Source organism: Glycine soja, chromosome 20, assembly GCF_004193775.1.
Source record: "Glycine soja cultivar W05 chromosome 20, ASM419377v2, whole genome shotgun sequence".
NCBI lineage: Eukaryota > Viridiplantae > Streptophyta > Magnoliopsida > Fabales > Fabaceae > Glycine > Glycine soja.
In genome coordinates this window covers 11,057,429-11,083,199 of record NC_041021.1, presented here as the reverse complement: position 1 = coordinate 11,083,199, position 25,771 = coordinate 11,057,429, and the positions used below count along the sequence as shown (strand labels likewise).

Genomic DNA, 25,771 nt, shown 5'->3' with positions numbered 1-25,771 from the left:
TGAATAAAAAGCGTAATTATATACAGAGTAAAATGACAGGATAAAATTCACATGTTTGTAAAAAATTTGATTAAAATGTGCCAAATTAAGTTGTTGGAATAAAATTCGCCAAAAATTAAAAAATTGAAAGTAATAAGTCTCATCAAACCTAAAATAGAATAGTTTATAAAATGAGAAAGAAAAAATATGAAATTGCGTTAGTGGTTAGTGATCCAACTAGTGGACCAATAATTGATCCAGTTTGATCCGGTATATATTAAAAATTCAAAATTATATATATATATATATATATATATATATATATATATATATATCATAACAATTTATAATAATGAGACATCAAAATGATATCATAGATGTGATTTATGTTTTTTTTTGTAAAATCGACTAGGTCGAACCGATACAATCGAGATTCAATGATCTAACCGATCAGATTTGACCGATCATCTTAGGTTAATTACGTGATTGATCTAATAGTGAAACCGACCTGGAGGTTTTAGTTGGATTGATCCGACCAATCAAACCGAACCAGGTTTCACAACTATGGAAAGAAGAGATATTAAAAGTTTTCAAAAACTTCTTTTGTTAAATAAGAATTTTAAATTTTTTGCTTTTAAAATCAAGAGGTAATTTTTTAAATTACGAAAAAAATAGGTTTTAAGAGTTATGGAAGAAGATGAAATAATAAAAATAACTTAAATTTAGTTTGTACATAAATATTTATTTTAGACAACTAAAATTTATAATAAAAATAATTTTAAATATATAAATTATATTATTATTAAAATTTATAATAAATAAATATTTTTGACGTATAAAATATATTATAAATGTATGATAAAAAATTTATATTGAATTTAATGGTAAATAAAACATATTATATAACTCCACAAACTTAGTGTACGTAAGAAAATTTTGTTTTGCATGAGAGAAATTATACTTATACGATAAATTATATAACAAAATATACAATTAAGAGAGAAAGAAAAAAAAAGATAAATTTAAATTTGAAATCTACTATAATATAATAAAATTTGTGAATAATTTTTTATATTCTATACCCATGTGATGATCAAACATGAGCTCTTGCTCTTGTGGTTCAGAGTATACGTGTCGAGAAGGAAAAAGCTTGTACGACATGTGTTATGAAATGAAGATTTAGTTCGATTACAAACCATATATATTATATATTAATACATTATTACATTAAAAAACAAAAATTAATTGCATTAATTAGTTTAAATTAGTTACATTAATTTTTGGAAATTAATTATTATTTTAATGAATTTAAATTAGAATTTGAAAATTTGATGAACAATAATTTAATTTGAGAGAATTTATAAAAAAAAAGTATATATATATATATATATATATATATATATATATATATATATCACGTTTTCTTATCCCAATAAAAATCATGAATTTATTATTTTCTTAAATGACTGGCTTTTTTAGACGTTATAACTTAAACTTAAATTAAGTTGTTAAGTAGGATATTTGTTCTCTCCCTTTCATAAATTCTCTAAATGTGTATTCTCATATCTCATTTTACATTTCAATCATCATCGGAAATCGAATGAAGGTGATATTCTATTTATTCATTCCAACAAAATTTAATTACAAGTTTTTCAATTTTATTTTTTTTGTTTAACAAATAATTTTTTGTTGCTCCTAATTATACTTATTCTTTCAAGCCTTCCACATACTCTCCTTTGGAAGATTCATTTTGCTGCTCATATAAGTTTTCTTTGTAACTTCAAATTATGAGTACAATTCTTAAAAAATCTTGCAGTCACTTGCTTCTTCATGATTGAGATGAGTGGGTCGATAGGCTGTAATTTAGGACAATAGAAGCATTGGAAAATTTGCATGACAATATCGACTTATGTATTTCTAATATTATGCAATGTAGATGCAATATACATTTTGACACAGTAAAACTGTCTCCCACATTGGTCAATTATATATATTGTTCCTCTTTCTTTCATTGTTTTAGAACAAAAACATCATAGATAAGATTCATCCTGATGTAAAGCTTTTTTTATCCAATGTATACACTTCTTTTGTAATTTTGTAATTCGTACAAACTCAGTAATCAATACTTTTGAGAGTGACAATATTGTTTTGTTGTAAATCAGGCCAAAACATAATGGAAGTACATATATTATTGTGCTTTTAGAAAATCAGTGTTCTCAAATTTAAAGTTTTTTCAATAGACTATATTTTAGTTTCTTTGAATTTTTCCATAGATGATGAAGGTTCTTTTTTTTGTTCTATTGCTCCATTTCATAAATAGACATACTTTTGATTTGTAAATGGTCATATTTGAGTTTAGTACCTGAATATAGGAATAGCCATGAAATAGAAACTGCACTAGTAAGGTACATAACTACTATTGGCTTTCGTGAAATATATATACTACTATATGCTTAATTAATGATAGCCAAAACATAAATCTAAAAGGCGGAAACATGGAGTGAAAAGATTATTCACTCCCAATGATTATTCATGGAGGAGGTATGAGAAGAAACTAATCAATGAATCACCTCATACTACTAAAAATATGTCTTTTAAAGATGATTTTAGGAAATTTTTAAAGACTTAAAATCGTTTTTAAAGTCAATGCTGTGAAAAGTTAATTTTTTTACAATGATTTTATGATAGTCATCTTTGTAGGATGTCATTTTTATGATGGTTGACAAATAAACTATTTTAGAATTAGTTTTCAAAAAAATATAAAATAATATTCTGAGACGATTTTTGAATAAAATTGACTTAGAAAAGTATATTTTCTAAGATTGTTTGTTCCATAATCGTCTTAAAATGTTTTTTTTTTAAATTGAAAAAATTGAGGATTCCAAGATAATTTTTTCAAAAACAGTCTTAGAAACAATTTTTCAAAGAAATCTTAGAATATTTTTTTAAATCTAAAAAATGGCATATGCAATGCTTCAACTTGTACATAACACGTAGCAATTACTTATTATCAAAAGCATACGATTAAACATCACAAGTACAAGAACGACCACATGTTTTCATTAAGAAATTGTGTACATCGACCTACCTATAATGTGAACGCATAGTGAATAAATAAAAAAAAATACAAATATTCAAGCAAATTGTAACCAAACCAACCTTATGATAGTTCCTAGATTGTAAAGTACAATGTAACCACATGCCCATAATTAACTATGTATGTTCAATTTTAATTGGCCAGTATAACCTAGTGATGTGAACCTGAGTAGGAGCGGATTGTTTGATACAGACTACGGATATTTGGATTACGCCAGTTCCAGTGAAGGAAGATAAGTTAGGGTAGACGCCACAAGGATTATCTTGATAAGTCTGAGATTGGTTCAACAAGGAACTCAGAGAGAAACTCTCACCAAATTTTATCAAATGCCAAAAGTTCCTTTATTGAAAACAAAAACAAATACTTATAGTGTATATGAACAAAAGGATAAAAATAGACATGGGCCTTCTAAACAATTTGGGCCAAAATTACAATAAATAAAAATTATAACTAAAAACTTATTTAACTTGGGCCTTCAATCATCATCAATGACAGCTATACAAATGACCAGCCTTGTCTTTATGACGTGTTGGGCCTGTTTAAGTCTGCCTCTGGTCATGGGCCCTTCAAGTGCTTCATGGTCCTTGCCCTTAGTTGTGTCCTCATCACTCCCTCCTTCTTGAAAAGGATTTGTCCTCAAATCCAAGGCTCCTCCATCTGCATCAAAAAGAGATAGATCAGACACATTGAAAGTGGCACTTACATTATACTCATTAGGCAAGTCAATCTTGTAGGCATTGTCGTTGATCTTCTCCAACACTTGGAATGGTCGGTCTCCTCTAGGTTGAAGCTTGGACTTCCTGTGTTCTGGGAACCTCTCTTTCTTCAGGTGTACCCAAACCCAATCACCTGGTTCAAGCACGACTTTCTTTCTACTTTTGTTTGCTTGCCTTGCATAGCTCGCATTTTTCTTTTCAATTTGAGCCTTCACTTGCTCATGCAGCTTCTTCACATACTCAGCTTTAGCCTGTGCGTCCTTATGCTTAAACATAGTAATGTTAGGCATAGGCAACAAATCAAGAGGAGTCAAAGGATTAAATCCATACACTATCTCAAATGGTGAACAATTAGTTGTGCTATGGACAGTCCGATTATAAGCAAACTCAACATGAGGCAAACATGCTTCCCAAGATTTAAGATTTTTCTTTAAAATAGTCCTAAGAAGTGTGCCTAAAGTCCTATTGACTACCTCAGTTTGACCATCAGTTTGTGGGTGACAAGTAGTAGAAAACAACAATTTAGTACCAATCTTACCCCACAAGGTCCTCCAAAAGTGACTAAGGAATTTTGCATCCCTATCACTGACAATGCTCCTCGGTAATCCATGAAGCCGCACTATTTCTTTGAAAAACAAATCAGCCACATGACAAGCGTCATCCACTTTCTTGCAAGGGATGAAGTGTGCAATCTTAGAAAACCTGTCAACAACAACAAACACAGAATCCTTTCCATTCTTGGTTTTGGGCAGCCCCAAAACAAAGTCCATAGATATGTCAGTCCAAGGATATTCAGGAACAGGCAAAGGAGTATACAATCCATGAGGTTTAACCTTAGATTTAGCTTGTTTACACACAATGCAATGACCACAAAACTTATGCACATCACGCCTCATATGAGGCCAAAAAAAAATGCTCTTGCAACATTTCCAGGGTCTTTTGAATCTCAAAGTGTCCCATCAACCCCCCTCATGTGATTCACTCACAAGCAACTCTCTAATGGAACACTTAGGCACACACAATTTATTTGCTTTAAACAAGAATCCGTTATGCCTATAGTAACCATTTTCAGAAAACTTTTCACATGCAGCAAAAATTTCAGCAAAGTCCACATCATGCACATACATGTCTTTCAAAGACTCGAGACCAAACAGTTTAGTTTCAAGCATAGCAAGTAAAGCATGTCTCCTAGACAGTGCATCAGCCACTACATTCCTTTTCCCCTTTTTATGTTTGATGACATATGGAAATTGCTCTAAAAACTCTACCCACTTAGCATGCCTCTTATTAAGCTTTCCTTGGCCTTTTAAGTATTTTAAGGACTCGTGATCACTATGGATGACAAACTCTTTCGGTAATAGGTAATGCTGCCAAGTTTGTAAAGCTCTAACCAAAGCATACAATTCCTTATCATAAGTTGAATAGTTAAGGGCAGCGGCTCCCAACTTTTCACTAAAATAAGCTATCGGATGTCCCTCTTGCAACAAAACAGCCCCAATACCCACATTTGACGCATCACACTCAATTTCAAATGATTTTGCAAAATTAGGCATAGCAAGAATGGGTGCATTAGTTAACCTATGTTTGAGGGCAGCAAAGGCCTCTTCTTGTTTCTTACCCCATTTGAAACCCACATTCTTCTTAACAATTTCAGTTAGAGGTGCAGCCAATGTACTAAAATCCTTAACAAATCTCCTATAGAAACTTGCTAAACCATGAAATCCCCTCACCCTTAACCTTTTCCACATCCACCCGTACTCCCTCAGCACTAACAACAAAACCCAGAAACACCACATGATCAGTACAAAAGGAGCACTTTTCTAGGTTGGCATACAATTTTTCTTTCCTAAGCACACTTAAAACAAATTGCAAATGTTCAACATGCAAATCAAGACTAGTGCTATAGATAAGAATATCATCAAAGTACACCACCACAAATTTCCCAATAAATTCCCTTAAAGCATGGTTCATCAATCTCATGAAAGTACTAGGTGCATTAGTCAAACCAAATGGCATAACCATCCACTCATACAAACTATATTTTGTTTTAAAGGCAGTTTTCCATTCATCTCCCTCTCTAATTCTAATCTGATTATGGCCACTTTTCAAATCAATTTTGGAAAACACACATGCACCATACAGTTCATCAAGAAGATCATCTAACCTGGGGATTGGATGCCTATACTTGATGGTGATGTTGTTTATGGCTCTACAATCAGAACACATCCTCCATGAGTCGTCCTTCTTGGGTACTAGAATGACAGGTACATCACACGGACTCATACTATCTCTCACCCAACCTGGAATGAGATCAATGTGATGCTCAATTCCCCTAAATGGTGGCAAACCATCAGGTACACTTGCTGGAAACACATCATCAAAATCCTGTAGAAGAGACTGAATACTAGAAGGCAATTTAAATTCATCAATTGGGTTAGCATGCAACATTTGACGTTGAGAAAACAATAAATAGAGGAGTTGTCTCGCACAAAGCACCCTCCTTACCTCCCTTTTTGTTGCTAAACAAAGCTGTTTGCCCTCAAGTGTTTCACTCTTTTTGTTTTCTCTCTTTTCCCTCTCAAGTGTTTCACTCTTTTTCTTTCCTCTCTTTTCCTTCTCAAGTGTTTCACTCTTTTTCCTCTCAAGTGTCTTACTCTTTTTCTTTTCTCTCATTTTTATCTGATCCTCACAAACCTCTTTAGGAGATAACGGTTTGAGAACAATTTTCTTGTCAGCTTGCTTGAAAGATATTTTGTTGGTGAAGCCATTATGCAATGCCTTGGTATCATACTGCCACGATCTTCCTAACAACACATGGGTCGCTTCCATTGGGACCACATCACACAACACCCTATCATTATATCTCCCAATGGTGAGACACACCTCAACCTGTTGAGTCACTTTTACCTCTTCATCTTCACTAAGCCACTGAAGTTTGTATGGTCTAGGATGGGGCTTAGTTTCCAAATTCAGTTTAGTTACTAATGTGGAACTTGCAACATTGGTACAACTTCCTCCATCAACAATTAAAGAGCACAGCTTACCATTAATTACACACCTGGTGTGGAAAATATTTTCTCTTTGATTGTCATCCAGTGGCTGCATTTGATTTCCCAACAGCCTTCTCACCATCAACATATCACCCTGCATAGCTTCCTCCTCATACTCTTCTTCTTCCACTTCTTCTTCACTGATTTCAGATTCACTAGTGATTTCTCCATCAGCCTTCATGATCATGGTCCTCCTGGTTGGACATTCAGAAGCAATATGTCCTCTGCCTAAGCACTTGAAACATTTTATGTTTCTGGTTCCAGTATTGGATGAGGAAGTGGAGGTGTTATGTTTGCTTCCACCTACACTAGACGCTGCTGACTTTCCATGCGGGGATGTGGCTGCAGGGCGGAACGAATTTCCTCCCTCCTTCTTGGATCTATTGGCCCAATTCTGGTTGTAAGTATTGAGTGAGTTCCTCCTTGTTGCACTTTTTCTTTTAATTTGCTGTTCAACCCAGAGCGCCCTATGTAACAAGTCATCCAACGCCACATACTCTTGTAATTCAACAACATCTCTGATTTTAGGGTTTAGACCATTCAGGAAACGAGCCATTGTGTCTTCAGAGTCCTCTTCGATGTTGACCCTCACTAACGCCATTTCCATCTCTTTATAATATTCTTCCACGGTTAAATTCCCTTGGGACAACCCTTGGAGTTTCTGTCGCATGGTTCTGTTATAGCTAGTGGGCACATACCTTTTTCTCATCACCCTTTTCATCTTAGTCCATGTATCTACCTCTCGTCGTTCCTCTCTCAGCATTTCTCTCTAGTATTTATGCCACCAAACAAGGGCATAGTCGGAGAATTCAGCTGCTGCTAGCTTGACTTTCTACTCATCAGTGTAGTCATTGCATGCAAATACATGCTCAATCTTCATTTCCCAGTCCAGGTAGGCATCTGGATCACTTCTGCCTTTGAAGGGAGGAACATTGAGCTTTACTCCCTCAACCCGGTTCTGCCTTGGTCCGTCATTACCGCCATTGTTACCTTTATTCCCATCTATATTTCGTCTAGCATTCTGATTGGCTTGGTTCTCCAAAACTTCTAGTCGTCCATAGACCTCCTCATTGGTATGGCCCAACAAATGTTGCATCTGTGCATTCATCGCATCCAGTAACAGTCATTGAGCTCCGTCCAACTGATGATACTCGTCACCACCACCACCTGCTCTAGCCATAATTCAACAAGAAAAAAAATGTGCAATAAAAATTATTAAGGTTTCAGGACCTCACCACACTCTACTCACATGTTTAACTCTTAGATGGTAGTACACTCGTGTTTGATGCTCTCAATAGGCTTTTGTGTAATGTATTCCCTCTTGCCTTTTACCACTCGTGTTTCCTCTTAAGTTCCTGGATGGACCAAATTAGACACACAAGGTAATATAAAATAAAAGGAAAGACAATATAATGATCACAGACATATTTGATTTGGGATAACAACTTGGACTTGATTTGGATAATAATATATTAGATTGGATTTGGATAACAAATTAGCTTTAATTTGGGTAACAGATATGATAACAAATAAGATATTAGATAGGATAACAGATAAGATATTAGATAGGATAACAGATATGACAACAGATAGGACAAGTAAACTTCAAATGTTCATAACTTTTGCTACGGTTGTCCGTTTGAGGCCTACTATATGTCAAAACGCTCAGAATTCAGAGGAGAATCCCTAAGCAAATCCCATTTGGCCCTACAATTTTCCCAAAAAACGCCTCTAACTGCCTTAAATTTGTGTTCAAAGATCAAACACCCAAATGTCTTCCAAACTTTTTTTTTGTAATTGTTTCCTTTTTTTTGTCTTTCTTTCTTTCTTTCTTTCTCTCTTTCTTTCTTTCTTTTTTTTTTCATTCTTTTTTTTTCTATTTTTGTTTTTTTTTCTAGACGTCCAGCTAATAGAATTCGTTCAATAGGCAATCATCATTAGGCAAATTTGACAATTTAGCAATTTGGAAATTAGGCAATTTTTACCCCAAACAGAATTCGAATAGGCTGAAACAAAAGTTATGAACAGAAGACAAAATACAATATGACAGGCACAAGAACAAGAAACAAGAACTCAAACAGATTTTTTTTTGACACAAAGTCTGAAAGACACAAGAAACAAGAACAAGAACAAAAAACGTGACAAAAACAAGAACGAAACAAAGACACAAACAAGAACGCAACAAGTCGCAAACAAGAATGAAACAAGGACAAATTACAAAGAAAAAAAGGATAGGATAGGATAGAACCTGTATCAAGAGCCGAAGCTCTGATACCAGATGCCTACCTGGACTGGGAAATGAAGATTAAGCATGTATTTGCCTGCAATGACTACACTGATGAGCAGCCAGTAGCGTATTGGTAATTAACTATAACAAATTAACATTAGAATCACAAATAATTGGTATTAATACTTACATGTAAAGCATGAAGAACAACTAGTCCATTTGCAAGAAAAATACCATCCAAGCTTAATGACTTGCATAAACCAAAAAAAGCATACGAAAACATCACCTAGAGGTTGAAGTGAATGATAGCTCTAAAAATGAAAAAAAACCAAATACATTGGAATCTCACTCCTTTAATAAATACAAGAAAGAAATGGTATAAAAAAAACTTAAATTGGACAAAAAAAGGTTAGAGACAGTCCAATAAGCTTGTGTTATCTTATCATCCTGCAACAAAAAAGAAAATAACGTTCAATAATATATAATAATTTATTATCCAAAGATACAGGTTTGGACTTCAACAACCCTAGTTCCTATACATATACAATAGCTACCATCCTATCTAGTTTTGGACTGCAGTTACTTCATGGCTCACAAGTCAATCAACTGCATGAGATAGCTAGCTCCGCAAAACTGCAAAGTCAACATTTTTAACAAAATGTTAATCAGATAATTCTCACTAGGTAAACCACTGTACTGGTAAATAGATCAAATAGATAGATATCACATACCTTAAGATCATCATTTTCACTTAAATTAAAGTAAGACTATGTAATAGCCAAATTGAAAACGCAAGAGATTTGATGGTCTTTGGTGATCCATGGGGAAAAAAATTAATTGGGAAAATTAAATGCATACCAATGAAACTTTTAAGTCAATGCAATAAAAAACATTTAGCTAATTTTGAAACATGTCACTGAAAAAGAAAACACAAGACAAAAGGAAGAAAGGAACAATTAATAGAATAAATAAATAAATAGAGATAATCAATAACATATCCAGAGTATATTTTAACTTCCTTAAGAAGGTTCAGAAGTAATTGTGGTTCCTTATTGCACAACTTGAGTATGATAAGCTTCCAATCAGCCAAAACATTTTGAGTGGTTAGACCAATTGAAACCTCATCTCATTCTCTTCCATCTCTGAGGAATATAATTGAAGAACATATTTCAAGATCTTCGTATTTTGTTTCTTAGATCCTGAAAGTATCATGATTCACTAGTAATTAATACATGAATACCTTGAAAGATTAATTAAAACTGAAAATACTCTACAACAAATTCACTAGTAAAAAAATAAGTTTTAACATCGTCTTATTAACAACAATTATTTGAAAATCGATATAGTTAAACACTTACAATATCGATTTTCAAATAACCAATGTTAACAGTTTGATTTAGTGCCATATTAACATCAGTTATTTTAAAACCGATGTTGTAAGTACTTAACGACATCAGTTTTCAAATAATCGATATCGTTAAGCATTTACAATATTGATTTTAAAATAACCGATGTTCATATAATTTTTTTTAGTTATTTATATATTTAAAAAAAATTCATATATTGAGTTATTAATTATATTTTAATTAAAAAATATAATAATTAATAAACAATAATAAATTTAAAAATTAAACTAAATTTTTAAAATAAATTATGTAATTTTAATTTTATTATTTCATTATTATAATTTAAATATAATACACATTTATATTAATTATTTCATATTAGTTCATTTGAAAATAAAAAAAAAACTGTTTTTAATAATAGAGATTAACTTTTATAGAATTTTTATAGAATGTTGGTAAAAACAATTATATCGTTGAACAATTAAAATTTATTATTAATATATTTTATTTAATTATTATAAAAAAAAATTTCATACAAAAACATTTATACAGACAATGTATATATTATTTATTCTCAAAATGTCTAATAAATATTTAAAAAGTATATTTTATGAGATATTTGGCACCATTCAATAAATAAATATTGAATCATCATTATATTTTAAAATTTATATAAACTTATACCTATGACTACTTTTACTTATGGATTTAATTAATTTAGATTAAATATATATAATTTATTATTTTAAAAAAATATATTTTTTATTGATGTAAATATGTTTTGATTTTAATTTTAATTTGCATAAATAATTATTAAGATTATTTATTAAATTTTCTATTTTATAGAAAAATATAAATTTTTTAACTTAGTTATAATATTTTATTTATTTAAATATTTTATTTCAATGAAAAATAAATAAATTTTCCATAAAAACATTTCTAAAAACATATGCTAACTAACCCCTCTAAGTGTAGCCTCCTTTCACATTTTATATTTTATTTATTATATGAAAATGAAAAAAAGGATAAGTTATACTTTGGTAAATCCCTAATGAGCCAAAATCATTCTAACCATGCGATGACGTTCAGAGTTTGAATTAATTAGGAAAATGGATAAATTTTAAAAAAAATTATCATAAACGGTATTTTTTTTAAATTACAAAAATAGATAAGTTATACTTTGGTATACAATTTCATAATAAAGAAATCATATATCTAAATATGATTTTACTTTTTATTTGCTTAAAACATTTTTTTCTTCTAAAAACTGAAATAGTATGTTAAATTATGATTTTAGTTTTTTTTTTCTTTTTTCTAATGAAATATATATTAAAATATGATTTTTAAATAACTATAAAAACATTAAAATTATATTTTAACATTAGATTTTAACTTTTAATAATAAAAAATTAAGTGTTGTTTCGGACAGTAAAATTAAGTGTTAGTTTAACATCACAATTAAGTGTTTTTTAACATTTAATATTATTTTAAATTTATAAACATTTAATGTTATTTTATATTTTAATTCTATAAAGAAAAACCAAAATGTTTGTATAAGAAAGCATATTTATTCAATAGTTTTAGGCAAAAACAATTATCAATAGGACCAAATCTATAAAGTTTTAAAAATAGATCAATGTTTCACAATATGGAAGTTTAATATCATCAATGCGTAATTTAAAGTAAAGAAACTAAAAGTATTACTATTTTTTAAGTTAAAAAAAAGACAAGAAAAAGAAAAGAAAATAGCATAAATGCACAATTCATTGAGTACTGTAACGACCCATCCTCATAAGCAAAAGATAAGACAACAACACGACATTGTTTTAGTGGTGAGAACTAGGGAAAGAAAAACACATAAGCAAAAGATCAGACATCAACCTTTCCCTCAGACGCTCAGAGTAAAATGACATTGCTTTTTGAACTCATGATTGTAACGACCCGCCTCGTCGCTACGATATCACCATTCTAAATACCTCGAGAAATTCAATTTTTTTTAAAACTCCCTTAATTTGCTTATGAAAATAGAAGTAATTTTTGTCTTGACATACATTCACCAAACAACACACCATCACTTGAGTGAACATATATATATATATATATATATATATATATGAATAGTAACTCAGTACACGTCATACACATAATGAAAAGTAAATTTGTTCATACATATAATTAAAAATCTGAGCTTTACATCTTTAGTTCAACAAAAGGAATCATGAACCAACTATGGAGGAGTTGATTAACAAAACACAACTCTCTCCCAAAATAATTCCAACGTCATCACGTCGGCTCCTCAATAGAATCTCACTTCCTGCACCCTACTGCTATCATTCTGCTCCCACGAACAAGGTTTGCGATCATCACATGTATCAACCATACGATACAAAATTGCAAGGGTGAGTTCATTATAAAAAGAACCAATACTAAATCCAAATAACCACAATTAGTAAGAGAACATAGACAAACATCATGAGCTTACACAACATTCATTAATCAACACACACATCCAACAATTATTCATTATCCATCCATGGATCCAATCAATTATGCTCAGAATGATGCATGCACCTGACCTCAACTCTCAGATGCAATGTGGTATGTACCATCCCCAAGGAAATAGCCTAAGCGTGTCCACACGACACCTCACTTAGGAAAACTATGCAGTAAGTGTCGAGACCACCCTATCGTGTACCATAACTCCCCCCTCCCCATGGTGATCAACCTGGGCCACAAGGGAGTTCCCAAACCAAGTGACACACCCCCTAGTACAAGTAGTCCTCCTCACAAGGAACTACAAGTACATACTGCCATAGTTTATACTATTTCCCGTGTCATATGAGGCATGAAACATGGGCACCATCAAGTGCAAGGACCATGGATGAATTAAAGATCCTAAACATCCCCTCAGAGATGTTTAAACTCTTTAACCACTCTATTTTCCCCCACCAGGGACATCCGACAAGGTCAATGCACCCTCATGAACATACACAGCATACGACGTATGAACATGAGCACCATCAAGTACAAAGACCATGGATGAATTAAAGATCCTAAACATCCCCTCGGAGATGTTTAAACTCTTTAACCACTCTATTTTCCCCCACCAGGGACATCCGACAAGGTCAATGCAACCCCCACGAACATACACAACATCCAACGTATGAAACATGGGAACCATCAAGTACACTGACCATGGATGAATTAAAAATCCTAAGACATCCATTCGGAGATGCTTAAACTCTTTAACCACTTTATTTTCCCCCACCAGGGACATTGATCGAGGCTCTACCCGAATCAAATAAACATTGAAATGCAGTATCTAGGAAGTGATCCTAGGTCGTCTCCCAGTGAGCAATGATCAACAAACGTTCATAACATATAATAACAAAACAGTAGCGAATGGGGGGGGGGGGTGGGGGTTTGTTTGTTTTTGCAATCTAAACAACAAGCAAACTTGAATTACAGAAAATAACAGAACTAAAATATGTTGTTTCCCCTTGATTCAAAAGCAAGTCTCTTATCCTAGGTTACAAGAATTTATCCCTAATCAATTCAACCACTTAATCCAACCCGAAATTAATTTACTATGCGAAAATTAACACAAGGCTGTCATTATGTGATTAAGCAACACATACACCAATTAATCCCTCTCACATGTCCATTAAGCATGAATATTAATTAAGCACAGGGACAAATAATCAAACATTAAGCATGCATGGATTAATATCAGCAACAAGTACAAAATAATTGGTGAAGGGGAAAAATTGATCAGAAATTAGTATTAAGAACAAAACCTCAAAGAGAACTAATGCTTAATCCTCAAGAGAAAACAATACTAGAGATTCAACCTTCCATAATCAGTAGAAACGAAATGGAATTTGAAGCATAAAACGAAACTGGAAATTGAAGCAGAAAACGAAACTGAAATTAGAAGAAGCTACGTGAATAGTAACCCTAAAAGAAGCTGGAAATGAAACCCTACAAAAACTGCTTACGTGAACAGTAACACGAAAACCCTTAAAACCCTAGTAGCTGGGCTCACTAAAATAAGGTCTGGTGGCCCAATTACAAAAATACAGGCCAAAAACAAAATAAAATAAAACTGGACGACAAATAAAATTGTCTGCTCTCTTCAAGTCTAAGCCGGTTCAGCCCAATTCCAGATCCAAGCCCAAATTGCTTATAATTCTCCTGAAATTAAATTAAAACACAAAATTAGTCAAGTAGGTCCAAATGATAAAACTGCATAATTAATTTGACAATTAAGGCTAATCAGTAATTAAAATGGTGACAGAAAGGGGTAAGAAATAGGAGAAAATAATGACAAATCAAATTCCCCCACACTTAGCCTTTTGCACTCCTGGGCAAAATCAAAAAGCAGAGCAAGGAACAAATCCAGAGACATTAAAGAGAGACAAACAAACATAAAAACATTTACATATTTCTCAATGAATCTCAAGGAATGGGAAACATCCAACACGTAAAGAGTTAAAGAATCAAGACAGTCATGAAAATCATCCAAGCACCTCAAACATGGCAAGGTAGTCAATCAGTTCAAGAATTGAATGAAAAGTGATAAAGCCTCACAAGATATGCACTCTATCTCTCAAGTGTCTAGGCTACTGTTTACTCTCAGAGCACCCATGAAAACAAACACCACATAGACTTGACAAGACTCTAAAATTGACAACCAAACACCACAAACACATGCACATGAAGATCAAAAGGTCTTTTAAGGTTGTAATGGGGCCAGGGACAAGGTAGAGGAAAGTATGGGATAAGTAGCTAAAACCCAAAGGAATAGAGGAGCAATGGGGAATAAGTGGAAATTAAGCAAAAGTAATAAACCCAAAATCAAAATTAAAATTAAGCATAAAAAGTAAACCCAAAACCTCCAATATCAACAAAATCAACCAAGTCCTCAAATCAGTCCAAGTCCTCAAAACAAGACCTCATTTATTCAACTTCATTCTTTTTCTGTTTTTCTTTTTAAGCAAATAGCATTTGAAAGCATTTTGAATATTTGGAAAATAAAGCAACAACAACAATTAGGCAATATATGTATATACATCAAGCATGGCAAAAATACATATCATCCACTTTGACCTCAACTTACCACTCATGAGTCCGAGCCTAGAGTTATACAATAAAACTTTCTGTCCAACCACAAAGTCCTTCTTAGCTATCAAGCTGTCATGGAACTTCTTGGTCTTCTCCTTGTAGAATTTGGAATTCTCAAAGGCTTCTAAACGGATCTCATCTAGCTCACTTAGTTGCAACTTCCTTTCCTCTCCAGCCTGATCAATAGAGAAGTTATTGGTCTTTACAGCCCAGCAGGCTCTGTGCTCTATCTCTATAGGAAGATGACATGCCTTGCCAAAGACAACTCAATAAGGAGACATTCCTATGGGTGCTTTGTAGGCAGTCCTATGCGCCCAAAGAGCATCATCCAGCCTGGTGCTCCAATCCTTTATGTTCGGCTACACAATCTTCTCCAAGATCCTTTTTATCTCCCTGTTTGAAATCTCAGCCTGCCCATTAGTTTGGGGGTGGTAAGGTGTGGAAATTCTGTGAACGACCCCATACTTTTTGAGCAAGGCATACATGGATCTGTTACAAAAATGGGTGCCTTGATCACTAACGATGGCTCTAGGGACTCCAAACCTGCAAAACAGATTAGATCTAACAAAATCCACAACAATCTTAGCATCGTTAGTTCTGGTGGCTTTGGCTTCCACCCATTTTGAAACACAATCAACAACAAGGAGAATATAAACAAAACCAAAAGAGACAGGGAAAGGCCCCATAAAGTCTATACCCCAGACATCAAACACCTCACATAACAACATGGGTTGTTGAGGCATTTGCTATCTCCATGAAAGTGAGCCGCCTGATCTTTGACAAGGCTCACAAGTGCTACATATTCTCCATGCATCCTTGAAGATGGTGGGCCAATAGAAACCACAGTCAAGCACCTTGCGAGCTGTCCTCTATATGCCAAGATGGCCACCTGGTGCGGAAGAATGACAGAATTGCAGGACCGAGTCAATCTCATGGTCTGGAATGCATCTCCTAATAACCTGGTCACTGCACAACTTCCACAAATAGGGGTCATCCCAAATATAATGCTTAGCATCACTTTTAATTTTATCACTTTGAGCTTTAGATGCTAAGGGAGGAAAAACAGAAGCAACCAAATAATTCACAATATTAGCAAACCAAGGAGTGGGGAAGGAATCAGAAATATTATATAGAATGTACAAATGGTCATCCAAAAAATCATCCCGAATGGATGAGTCCTCAAACGCATGCTCAATCCTACTCAGGTGGTCAGTCACGAGGTTCTGTACACCGCTCCGATCACAGATCTCCAAATCAAATTCTTGGAGCCAAAGCATCCACCTGATCAATTAGGCTTTGATTCAGCCTTCATCAACAGGTACTTCAGAGCTGCATGGTCAGTATAAACAATAACACGAGTACCAAGCAAATATGAACGAAATTTCTCAAGAGCAAAAACTATCGCTAATAGCTCTTTCTCTATGGTAGTGTAATTTGCTTGGGTAGCATCCAAAGTTCTAGAAGCATAGTAGATCACCCGAGGCAGCTTGTCAATCTTTTGAGCAAGGACAACCCCCAATGCATAATTGGATGCATCACACATTAGCTCAAATAGGGCTGTCCAATCAGGTGCCTGAATGATAGGGGTGGTAGTCAATGCACGCTTGAGGCAATCAAAAGCCTCTTTGCACCGATCATCAAAATCAAACTCCACCTCCTTTTGCAGCAGATTGGATAGTGGAAGGGCCACTTTGCTAAAGTCCTTGATAAAGCGCCTATAAAACCCTGCATGGCCAAGAAAAGAACGAACCTCTCGCACGCAAGAGGTGTAAGGCAATTGTGAAATAACAACTATCTTTGCAGGGTCTACCTCTATGCCCCTACTGGAAATGATATGCCCTAAAACTATACCTTGTTCTACCATGAAGTGACATTTTTCAAAATTCAGCACAAGGTTAGTTTCAATGCATCTATTAAGAACTCTATCCAGACTTTCCAAACATGCATCAAAAGAGGATCCATAAATAGTAAAATCATCCATAAACACCTCTATGCAACTCTCTAAAAAGTCACTGAAAATGCTAAGCATACACCGCTGGAAGGTACCAGGGGCGTTGCATAGACCAAAGGGCATCCTCCTATAGGCAAAAGTGCCAAAGGGACAGGTGAATGTGGTCTTTTCTTGATCCTCATGAGCAATATGAATTTGTAAATAATCGGAAAAACCATCAAGAAAACAGTAATGAGACTTACCTGCCAAGCGCTCAAGCATTTGATCAATGAATGGCAGGGGAAAATGATCTTTTCTGGTTGCCTGGTTTAGCCTCCTATAATCAATGCAGACTCGCCAGCTGTTCTGCACTCTTGTGGGGATAAGCTCATCCCTCTCATTCTTGATCACTGTGAGGCCTATCTTCTTAGGAACCATTTGAACTGGACTCACCCACTGGCTGTCAGAAATGGGGTAGATGATTCCAGCTTGCAAGAGCTTGGTCACCTTCTTTTTCACCACATCTAGAATGATGGGGTTGAGTTGCCACTGTGGCTGCCTCACTGGCTTAGCTCCATCCCCTAAAAGTATCCTATGCATGCAGGTAGATGGACTAATACCAGGAATGTCTGCTAAAGTCCATTCAATGGATTTCTTGTGCTTCTTGAGCACTAGCAACAACTTCTCTTCTTGCTCAGCAGCAATGGAGGTAGAGATGATCACTGGAAATTTTTCCTTGTCCTCCAAGTAAGCATACTTGAGGTTTACTGGTAAGGGCTTCAACTCTGGTGTGGGTGGTGGCTGAACAGTGGGAGGAACCAGGGTAGGAGAAGAAGAAGAGGGTTCCTCAGCCTGTACCTCATAAAGCAAGTCAAAAGTATATGTACTTCCTGCAACATGGTTAGTGCATTCTGACTCTAAAAAATCAACATCAAGAGGTACAACACCTAGAAAATCAGACCCAGACTCAAATTCAAATTTACTCTTGATCAAGGCCGTACCCGAATCAAATAAACATGAAAATGCAGTAATTAGGAAGTGATCCTAGGTCGTTTCCCAACGAGCAGTGACACACCAAATGTTCATAATATACTTGCAGTAACAGTAACGATTGGGGGGGATGTTTGTTTTGTGATTAAAGAGCAGAACAAGTAAACTGGAATACGAAACTACTAATATTAAAAACGGGTTGTTTCCTTTGATTCAAAAGCCATTCTCTTATCCTGGGTTATGGAGAATTCGTCCTTAACAGTCAACCACTTAATTCAACCCTATTTCAAAGTAGAAGAAGCAAGAATGAACTCGTAATTAGAAGCAGAAAATGGAAATTTGCATTAAGAACAAAAATCGTAACAAGGGAACAGAAAAACGTGAAAACCTAAAACCAAAGCTCTGAATAATGAAAATAGCATCACAGAATGCCCTGCACGAATCCCAAGGCAGCTATTTAAAAAGAGTCACTCAAAGTCACTGGGCCCTATTACAATACTCTGGCCCAAAACGAAATAAACACTGAACAACATAAAATAAAATTGCAAAATTTCCTAATTAGAAATTAACTAAGGTAAGTGCTGCTTTATTTTCCCTCTTCAAGTCCACAACCAAAATCCGGATTAAGCCCAATGTTTCATTAATTCCTGAAATTAGATTAAAAACATCAAATTAGCTAAATGAGCCCAAATAATTAAACTGCCTGATTAATTGACAATTAAGACCAATCAGTAATTAAAATGGTGCAAAAAAGGTTTAGAAAATAGAAGAAAATGATGGCACATCAAAACCCCCCATACTTAGCCTTTTGCACTCCTGGGCAAAATGAAACAAACAACAAAATCCAAGGATATCAAAGAGAGACAAACAAAAACATTCACATATTTCTCAATGAACATCAAGGAATGAAAGGAATGGGTAACATCTAACATAAGGAGATCCAAAAAGTCAAGACATTCATGAAAATCATCCAAGCAACCCAATCATGGCAAAATAGTTAATCAGCTCAAGAATGAAAAGTGATAAAGCCTCACAAGATATAAACTCTATCTCTCAAGTGTCTAGGCTACTATTTACCCTCAAAGCACCCATGAAAGCAAACACCACATAAACTTGGCAAGATTCTAAAATTGACAATCAACCCACAAACACAAGCACATGAGGATCAAAAGGTCTTTTAAGGTTGTAATGGGGCCAAGGACAAGGTATGGAGAAATATGGAATAAGTGGCTAAATCCCAAAGGAATAGAGGAGCAATGGGGAATAAGTGCATATTAAGAAAAAAAATAAGAAAATAAAAAGAAGTAAAGATAAAATTTAAACATGAAGAGTAGAACCAAGAGTTTCCTCATTCTTGTGCCATTTATTGCTTTTCTTTTTCTTTTTTCGAATTTTTTTTTTAATCTATAGCCTTTCAGAAACAACATTTCATTCAGCATGTCCAACATTTAACCAATATACAATGTACATCAAGTATGGCCCAAAATACATCATGAAGCATAGTCAACAAAACAAGTTATCCAATGAAACAAAACCCCCCACACTTATTCCCAAAACAATTCTAAAGCTCCAAAATTCCTTAAGGATATGGTGATATCATGGTTTTTCATTTAAGGCTTGTAGTGAGCTTCAAAACAAGGAAAGGGAAACAAGGCTCAAAAGGGCTATCAAAGTAATTAATTCAAGGTAAGTCCATTTGGCTAGAAGCTTATAAGAACAAAATTGCCTCAATCATTTCCAAATATGCATGTGAATTAGGAAGCATCAACAAGAATCAAGCCAAGACTATTGTGCAAGCAATCAATGGGGCAAAACACACCAAATGATTATGATGATGGATGGCTCAAATTCTCACAAAGGTAAACTCATCACTTTCAAATTGAGCTTTCAAAACTATCATGACATGTAGAGGAGAATCAAGGATTTCAAGTCACAAAATGTCAAGAACTTTTATTTTCAAAACAATTACCCATTTCTTGAACATATCCTATAATTCAAAGAAAAACATGCAAATTCGTACATGCACATAAAATTGACCCAAAATATTAAACTAAAAATCCGACGAAACTAACAACATTAACAAATTAACACAACTAACAAATTAACAAAACCAACAAAACTAGCAAAACCAAAGAACACTCCCCCCCATACTTAAACAACACATTGTCCTCAATGTAGCACAATTAAAAGATTAAAAACAATTAAATCATCAAAGAGAATCGGACAAGTGTAATAAAAGCAAAGAAGGAGATAAGAAAAGAAAAACTCCCTAAGTCATGGTGGAGGAAGAGTAGGGTGGAGTAAGGAAGTCTCTTCCACCACTACGTCCACTAAAGAAGGGTTCGTGAGGAATGACTTAAGTCGATGTCTGTTGACCTTGAAGCTCTTGTTTGTGGAGTCGCTTTTGATCTCAACTGTACCATAAGGAAAAACATTAGTAACAACAAAAGGACCAATCCACTTAGACCTCAACTTACCACTCATGAGTCCAAGCCTAGAATTATACAATAACACTTTTTGCCCAACCATGAAGTCCTTTTTAACTATCATGCTATCATGGAACTTCTTGGTCTTTTCTTTGTAGAACTTGGCATTCTCGTAGGCTTCTAGGCGGATTTCATCTAACTCACTCAGTTGCAACTTTCTTTCCTCACCAGCTTGATCCATAGAGAAGTTGCAAGTCTTCACTGCCCAGTAAGCTTTGTGCTCAATTTCCACTGGAAGATGACATGCCTTTCCAAAGACAACCCGATAAGGAGACATTCCTATGGGTGCTTTGTAGGCAGTCCGATGTGCCCAGAGAGCATCATCAAGCCTGGTACTCCAATCTTTCATGCTTGGCTGCACAATCTTCTCTAAAATTCGCTTGATTTCCCGGTTAGAAATTTCTGCCTGTCCATTGGTCTGGGGGTGGTATGGTGTGGATACCTTGTGTACCACCCCGTACTTTTTAAGCAGGGCATGCATTGTCCTGTTGCAAAAATGGGTTCCTTGATCACTAACAATTGGTTTAGGTACTCCAAACCTGCAAAACAGATTAGACCTGACAAAGTCTGCAACAACTTTAGCATAATTAGTTCTAGTGGGCTTGGCTTCCACCCATTTTGAAACATAGTCAACTGCAAGGAGAATGTAAACATCAAACACCTCACAAAATAGCATAGGTTGCTGAGGCATTTGTTGTCGCCATGTAAGTGTATTTCCTGCTCTCTGACACTGCTCACAAGTGCTGCAGATCTTCCACGCATCTTTAAAGATGATGGGCCAATAAAAACCACAATCAAGCACTTTGCGAGCTGTCCTTTGAACACCCAGATGACCTCCCAGTGCGGAAGAATGACAGAACTGCAGGACTGAGTCAGTCTCATGATCTGGAATGCATCGTCTAATTACCTGATCACTGCACAATTTCCACAAGTAGGGGTCATCCCAAATAAAATGCTTAGCATCACTTTCAATTTTATCTTTTTGGGCCTTGGATGCTAAGGGAGGAAAAACAGAGGCAACTAAATAATTGACAATGTTAGCAAACCAGGGAGTAGAAAGAGAGTCAGAAATACTATACAGTATATACAAATGATCATCCGGGAAATCATCCCGAATGGGTGAATCCGCATCTGATACACGTTCGATCCGACTCAAATGATCAGCAACTAGATTTTGTGCTCCGCTCCTATCACGGATCTCCAAGTCAAACTCTTGGAGCCAGAGCATCCATCGGATCAACCTAGGCTTAGAATCAGCCTTCTTCAACAAGTACTTTAGAGCTGCATGGTCAGTGCAAACAATAATGCGGGTACCAAGCAAATAAGATCGAAATTTTTCAAGAGCAAAAACTATGGCTAGAAGCTCTTTCTCAGTAGTAGTATAATTTGCTTGGGCAGCATCTAAAGTCCTAGAAGCATAATATATCACCCTGGGCAGAAATTTTTGCAGGATCTACTTCAATACCTTTATTGGAAATAATGTGCCCTGAAACTATACCTTGCTCAACCATAAAATGACATTTTTCAAAATTTAGAACAAGGTTAGTTTCAATGCATCTATTTAAAACTTTTTCTAAACTATCCAAACAACCATCAAAAGAGGATCCATATACAGTGAAATCATCCATAAACACCTCTATGCAATTTTCTAAAAAATCACTGAAAATACTAATCATGCACCGCTGGAAGGTACCAGGGGCATTGCACAGGCCGAAAGGCATCCTCCTATAAGAAAAAGTGCCGAAGGGGCAGGTGAATGTGGTCTTTTCCTGATCCTCAAGAGCAATAGTAATTTGCATATAACCAGAAAAACCATCAAGGAAACAGTAGTGAGATTTACCTGCCAGGCGTTCAAGCATCTGATCAATGAATGGCAGGGGAAAATGGTCATTTTTGGTAACCTGGTTCAGCCTCCTGTAGTCAATGCAGACTCTCCAACTCTTCTGCACCCGAGTAGGAATCAACTCTTCCTTCTCATTTTTGATCACTGTGAGGCCGGCCTTCTTCGGGACTACCTGGACGGGACTCACCCATTGGCTATCAGAGATAGGATAAATGATTCCAGCTTGCAAAAGCTTGGTTATCTCCTTCTTCACTACATCAAGAATCACCGGGTTGAGTCTTCTTTGTGGCTGTCTTACTGGTTTAGCTCCATCCTCTAAATTTATTCGATGCATACATGTGGATGGGCTAATACCAGGAATGTCCGCCAGGGTCCAGCCTATAGCCTTCTTATGCTTCTTGAGAACTGACAACAACTTCTCCTCTTGCTCATCAGCAAGGGAGGCAGATATAATCACTGGAAAACTCTTGCTATCATCCAAGCAAGCGTATTTTAAATTTGATGGCAGAGGCTTCAATTCTGGTGTGGTCGGCTGGACAGTGGTAGAAGGAGATGGTTTCTCAGCCTTTACCTCATAAAGAAAGTCAGAGGTATGTGTACTTCCTGAAACATGGTTAGTCCTATCTGACTCTATAAAATCAATCTCGAGAGGTAAAACACCACCACCAGACATGCAATCAATATCACTCTCAGATTCACTCTCAGCATCAAATTCAGACATATGATCAAGTACAATTTCAGACTCAATGCATGAAGAGTGAGAGGCATGCAAATTAGAATAAAGATCAGTCATGTATTCATCAACAACATGGTCAATTATTTCAGCACGAAATACAGAAAGATCTTCAGATGGGTATTTCATAGCATCCAGAATATTAAAATGAACAGTTATATCACCAAACTCCATGGACAGTGTGCCTGCATAAACATCTATCTTAGTTCTAGCAGTTTTCATAAAGGGTCTGCCTAGAATGATGGGAACTGATCCTTGAGAAAATCCATCTTCCATATTCAAAATATAAAAATCAACAGGGAAAATCAGTTCACCAACTCTAACTAAGACATCTTCTATGAAACCAACAGGATAGGCAACACTTCTATTAGCTAAATGAATTACCACATCAATTGATTGCAAGGGACCTAGAGATAGAGAATTAAAAATAGACAGAGGCATAACACTAACAGAGGCTCCTAAATCTAGCATGGCATTGTCAAACTTACTATTCCCTATAATACAAGGTATGCTGAATGTACCTGGATCTTTGCATTTTTCAGGAATTTGAGGAACAGATTTACCAATCAATGCAGAGACATTTCTGCCCATGCTAATTCGTTCACTTCCTTTAAGCTTCCGCTTATTAGTGCACAGTTCCTTCAAGAATTTAGCATATCTTGGAATTTGCTTTATTGCATCCAACAGAGGTATGTTTACCTCTACTTTTCTAAACGTTTCCAAGATCTCTTTCTCTGCCTCTTCCATTTTTTTGTTGGAAACTGCTCTTGGAGGGAATGGAAGAGGGGGAATGTGCTGCTTCTGCAAATCAGAATTACCTGTGGAAGAAGATTCACCTACACAGAAATTGTTGGTTAAATTTTTGTCATCACCTTTTTCTGGAGTAGAGTGAAGTTTGGCAGGTTCATTTGCAGATGAGGAAGGTGCTACGGGTTGAGGACCTTGACACTGCTTTCCCGACCTCAATGAAATGGCACTAACATTTTTGGGATTTTGGACAGCTTGAGAAGGTAGCTTGTCAGAATTCTGGGACTGTTGTTGATTCAATTGTGTAGCTAATTGTCCCATCTGATTAGTCAAGCTCTGAATGGAAGCTCTGATCTCTTGTTGAAATTGCATGTTTTGCATAGTCATTTGCCTCACAAGTTCTTCGAGGGAAGGTTGTGGAGGGGCCTCAACTGTTGGCTGTTTCTGGGGTTGTTGCTGTTGTTGGACTGGTGGAGGAATGTATGGTCTGCTTGGGCCAGCAGCATTTTGGAAGGAAGGAGCAGGCTGCTGTTGTTGTTGCTGAGGGCTGGACCATCTGAGATTAGGGTGATTCCTCCATCCAGGGTTGTATCTGTTGCTGGAGAGGTTGTAATTGTTCTGCTGTGGTTGATTTTGCTGCTGAGGTTGAGGAGGTCTATTGTAAATATTTGCAGCATAAGCTTCAGGCTGCTCAATTGCTCCAGGTTGCTGCATGGAAGGGCAAAGGTCTGTATGGTGGTCAGCAGAGGAGCACAAACCACAAACCCTTGCGACAGGTACATATTTCTGATTCAAGGCCAGCTGGGTTACCAAGTTAACCAATGCATCCAGTTTGCCTTCAAGCTTCTTAGTCTCAGATGATGCAGCTGAGTTTATAGCTACCTCATGCACTCCTCTAATGACTATAGCATCATTTCTGGCGCTAAACTGCTGGGAGTTGGAAGCCATCTTCTCAATTAAATTCTTGGCTTCAGCAGGAGTCATGTCTCCAAGGGCTCCACCACTGGCAGCATCTATCATACTTCTCTCCATATTACTGAGTCCTTCATAAAAATATTGGAGAAGAAGCTGCTCCGAAATCTGATGGTGAGGGCAACTGGCACATAGTTTTTTAAATCGCTCCCAGTACTCATACAGGCTCTCTCCACTGAGTTGTCTAATACCTGAGATATTTTTCCTGATGGCTGTGGTCCTGGAAGTAGGGAAAATTTTTTCTAAGAATACTCTCTTAAGGTCATCCCAGCTCGTGATGGACCTTGGAGCAAGGTAATACAGCCAGTCCTTTGCCACTCCCTCTAATGAATGAGGAAAAGCCTTCAGGAATATGTGATCCTCTTGGACATCTAGGGGTTTCATGGTGGAGCAGACAATATGAAATTCCTTCAAATGTTTGTGCGGGTCTTCACCTGCAAGGCCATGAAACTTTGGAAGCAAATGAATCAGTCCAGTTTTAAGAACATATGGGACATCCTCATTAAGGTATTGGATGCACAAGCTTTCGTA

General features: G+C 35.6%; 1 non-coding gene across 1 annotated transcript; it reads left to right on the top strand.

The window, feature by feature from the left end:
• Positions 1-25,346: 25,346 nt before the first annotated feature.
• Positions 25,347-25,453, top strand: LOC114404022. Its single transcript, XR_003664783.1, has one exon. It is a non-coding gene; the product is annotated as a small nucleolar RNA R71 (small nucleolar RNA).
• The last annotated feature ends 318 nt before the right edge of the window (positions 25,454-25,771 follow it).